We start from the raw sequence: 5233 nt of genomic DNA on the forward strand, positions 1-5233 counted from the left end.
ACTCAGGAGGCTAAGTTTTGGGATCACAGTTCAAAGCCAGTCCAGACAACCATGTTTAAACACGGAGATTCTATTAAATTTTTTCTAGCAAAAATGTTTGGATTTATGCTACTATTGTTTTAGCATTTACCAGGCAGTCATATTATACAGGAAGGTAAAAATGTCTTTTCTACTGAAATTCCAGAAAACTAACAGCCAACTTGAATGTATAAAGCCCGTGTCTCCAAACTTTCATTTTCATCCACAAGTGCATGTTTGCGAGTGTACATGCTCAAAACAGCCTCACTTTAACGCATAAAAATGTTTATCATGGTTGGAGAAGTCTTTGACCATACTACAGTGCTTCTGTCTTCTATTTGCTTTTTTGGCATCAATTGAGTTAACTGGCTCCACAGGCAAAGGGAAAAATGGGCAATTGCTTAGACTAGAAATGCAAGGAATCTCATGAAATTGTTTCCTTACAATTGTGCCTACAGGTTATTTACCTTACATTCCTTGTGTCTACAGTGTCACTTAAACAAAAATTAACTGAAATATTTGTTTGTAATAACTTTCAACTCAAATATTATTTTTCACTGTTGAATGTCTGTTTCCAAACTATGTAAGCGGCCATAGATACAGGGATGATAATGTTTTCAATCTCAATATCCTAAAGTGCTAAATTCTGCTAAAATTTACAAGATTGTTTAATCAGCCACTGATTCAAAAGTCTCATTATGACCACTATTGAGGGTTTTTTTAAATCTAAGATTTGATCCTCTGTACCAATTATGGTCATACCCACAGAGGGATAAATAACTCTTCCACATATTTATTAGGGCATGTCATCAGTCAAGTGGGATATACCATCCCAGTTGGGAGGCAAGGAGTAGAGAGACCCAGGGTCATGACAGAGCTGTAATGCCAAATAATGCTTTTCCACACATCAACATGAACAAAGATAAGTGCCGGGGCCTACCGGCAGCAAATTGGGGTTCCTGAAACAGGGGGCAGGGACTGGAAAAAATAGAAGAGAGGCAAACACATGGGGTTCGGGAGGTCTGCATCCCAGGTAAAGACTGCAGCCCCATTTATTTTCAACTCAAGGTTTGTATCCCTTCTTGAAACCAGGGAACTTCCAGGTGTTACATTCATATAGTAAATCTCAGGTCATTTAAACAGAATAAGGCCAGAAAACAATAAGACAATAAAGCAATTGTTTGATGCAAATCAAGGTACAGTTTGATTCCACTCTGGCTCCCAACATATCCCCCATTTTTATTTTAAAAGAAACACAAGTACAATTTCTACTCTTTCCAATACTTCTAATTTATCCTGTCTCACTTTCCAAAAATGACTCTGGTCCCTTCATCTAAAGGGGATTGATGGGCGGAGATTCAGCTTCTGTGACTTCTTTAAGCTAAGTCAGGGGCGTTGTCTCTGTGCTTGACCAGGGACCTTAAGAAGCCTAGCCTGTTTTAACAAGGGGTTGCAAGGATTAGATATCAGGAACAATAATTTGCTCCAAACTAGAGATCATATTTAACATTTAACAACTGCACAAACCATCTTTGGCTACATTAGTGTAGCTTACTTAGCACCCATTTGCAAAGGTATTTTCTTCATTGTCTGGGGAACTAAATCTCTGCAACCTTAACAATGCTTCAGTTGTCAGATCTAAACAGGTTAATAGAGACACAAGCCCCAGATCCACAAACTTTCCTGAATTTGTGGCTGGTGTCAAATAAAAAATTTGCTCAATTAGGACTTTAAACTACCCACTATCATAGAAGATTGACAAGTTCCTGCCCAGTTATAAAAGGCACGGGCATTAGTAAGGCATGCTTACAAACTATTCTATGACCTCCCGGCTCTGATTAATTTGAATGACCAAGCACAAGTGACTCTAGGATCTGACACCATCTCTGCCATCCAAGCAGAGGCTTTCTGGATTCTTTATCACTTTCGTCCCAATAGTGTCTCTTCACACCGGGATAAACATCCCATTGGCATTTCACTTTGTTGGTTGCTGGATTTGAACACAGGGTCTGGGCACTGTCTCTCAGCTCTCCAGCTCAAGGCTAGCACCCTGCCACTGTGAGTCCCGAGCTTGGTGCTTGAGTGCTTCCCCCAGCTTTCAGCTCAGAGCTAGCACTCTGCCACTTCAAGCTCCAAAGCAACTCTGTCCCAGCATCCTGCAGGCAGATTAGGCACCACAGTCTCACAGGGACTTTGCTTTGTCTGGGCAGGCTCAAAATGTGGCTTTCAGATCAATGAGTCCTACAAAAGGCCACTTTCCTCCAACTGAAGCAACAAGGTGGTTAACACAGAAATAGTCTCTAAGCATGATCTTACCTGGAACTTGGTGAGGGCCAAACTTACATCTGAATGAGGGTCTGCTGTCCTTCTCCATGGGCCTGCTGGAGATTGCTATAAAGTAACTTACAAGAGTAAGCTGAAGTAGCAATTAAGCACCATTTTGATAGTCCTAATTTTCCTTGTTTCTTTTTTTGAAACAAAACTTTAGGACAACTTTACTTTTAAATTTTGTTCAGAAACCATTTTAATTTTCTTTAAAACTTTTACACTTTTTAACTTAAACTCTAAACACTTTGGTCTTTATTTGCATTTGAAAAACCTTTAAGGCTCAAGGAACTCCCTTTGCCTCCACGCCCCCTAGGGCCCAAGGAACTCCCTTTGCCTTTAGAAGAGGCTTTTTGTTTTATTCTGCAGTTTAGATTTTTACTGCCCAGAACTCCATCAACAGTTTAAACTCAAATAACAGTTTTTCCCTAATGCAAGAATTACAAACATCAGTGCACCAAAAGTCTAAGTCTGGACTTAGTTTCCTTCCCCCCCCCCTTTTTTATCTTATCATCAGATTTCCAGTGTCAGTCTTCAAGAAAAGACAGATAGGCAAAGTTTCTGACATTAATGAACAATTTTACATTTAAATCTCTAATACATGTTTCCAAACTTTAACTAAAGGTAATAAATCCCAAATTCCCTAATATCTTTGGGCTAAACAGGATACAATGTTTACAATGTAAACAGCTCTATGCATTACAAAACCAGATTTTTAAAATGCAGATTTCAGGATCTTTAGAAAAATACTTTTTCCCAATTTCTCTTTAACACAACGTAATAATCCTTTGAGACCTTGTAAAACATTCAAACCTAATACTTTTCTTGAAGTTTTAAGCTTAGATTTACCCAATTTCCTTTGTGTTTAAGTATAAGTTTATCCATTGTTTTATGCAGCATGCTGACAATTTAACCTTGAACATGTTCACTCACTTATTCACACACATTCATACTCAAAGATCTTAAAGCGCGCAAAATTAATATCAGCCGTTCATTTTCCAGAAGTTTGTGTCAAGAGAGCTTTGCCAATTTTACTCTTGCAGGTGAGAACCAGGTTCAAAACAAAACTTTTTGCAAGGCAACTTAGCTGGAATTTATTTTTTCAGGGCTTGTTACAACTGCAGACACGTGGGAGCGGCCATACTAGGCCCAGAAATGTTCAAATAAATAACAAGGATGTGTGCTTGAGTACGCGCAGAAAAACTATAAGGATCCATATTTAGAACTGGTACCAATTGTAAAGACAAAACTGGACAAGGAAAAATATGTAACAGGAACAAGACAGAGAAGTGGAGACTTTTAAATAACTTCTAATGGCATGCCCTGTTAGCGACAAGAAACTCAAAAGGTGGGTCAAGGCGTCCCTTGACCACCCAGGCCTCTGTTTTAGGCCCATAGTACACCTTTTTTTTTTAAAAAAACAAAAACAAAACAAAACAAAACAAAACACAGACATACAGGGGGTCCGCCTACTTCTACTTACCTCTGGAGGCCTTTGCTTTTCACCTGGGCATCTTTTACAAAAAAGGTTGTTAAGGAGAGGGATGGTAAAGACAAAATAAAAAGAACAATCCTTTAACTCAATAGCATACAATTTGTAAAAGAACAATTGTCACATATTAAATTAAATTGTGTAGAGTCAATTGATATGTTAAAAGGAAGAGAAACACGGCTCATATGAATGTGTTGAACAAGTGGATAAGGAGCAGTTCCATTGACATGCACAAACAACTCAGGTCCTTCCCACATCGCAGGATGCACCACTGGAGTGTTGGGGGTGTAGGCCCAGTGAGTCGATGCTTGGATGGCCACTGTCACTCTCCACAATCTGAATGCAGTGTTCAGGCAGCAAGCAGGCATCATTTTCTCCTTGTGAAAAAACACATACATGCCCTCGACCCCAGGTTAGAACAGGATCGGGTCCATGCCAAGCACCAGTTAGGGGATCCTTCCACTTTACTAAGGCAAAAGCATGCTGCTCTCTTTTTTCCCAGAATCGCTGAGCAGTGGATAAATTATTTAAGTCCAAATTCAAAAAATTTAAAACAAAGAAAGCATGATTAAGCATATTCACAGGGGTAGCAGGATACAATTCCCCTTTCTTTATCTTAAAAATTTGATGTTTTAGTAATCCATTAGCTCGCTCCACAATACCCTGGCCCTGAGGATTATAAGGAATGCCTGTAATATGAGTGATGTTATAAGATTGGCAGAAGGATTGAAATGCACGTCCTGCGTAACCAGGACCATTATCTGTTTTAATTTGTGAGGGAATCCCCATCACAGCAAAGCAGCGAAGGCAGTCAGAAATACAATGCTTAGTAGCTTCCCCAGCAAGGGGGTGGCCAGGATGAAATTAGAATAAGTATCTACAGTAACATGAACATATTTTAACTGGCCAAATGATGGAATGTGCGTGACATCCATCTGCCAAATGTGATTAGAAAACAGACCCCGTGGATTTACACCTGTATGGGGGGCTGGTGAAAAAGGGACACAGTTGGAGCAAGTCTTAACTATTTGTCGTGCTGCTTCTCTAGATAATTTAAACTGTCGGTGCAAGGCTTGACTGTTTTGATGGTGGATGGCATGTGACTGCTTAGCAAGTTCAACCTGAGTTAAATAAACCCTGGTGGCAGAGTCAGTAACTGCATTGCCCTCACTTAAAGGGCCAGGAAGATTAGTGTGAGCTCGCACAAAGCCAAAAAAACAGGGGTGGTTGCGAGAACAAAGCAAAGTTTGTACTTGGCGAAAGTGGGTCTGAATATTGGAGTTAGTAGTTCAAACAAAGGGAACAGTTTCTATGACTTGAAGAGCACGAATTACATATTGACTGTCTGAGTATAAGTTAAAGGTCTCACCTTGTAACAGAACAAGTGCCTGTAAAACA

This window comes from Megascapheus bottae, chromosome 35 (assembly GCF_031878675.1).
Source record: "Megascapheus bottae isolate mThoBot1 chromosome 35, mThoBot2.hap1, whole genome shotgun sequence".
NCBI lineage: Eukaryota > Metazoa > Chordata > Mammalia > Rodentia > Geomyidae > Megascapheus > Megascapheus bottae.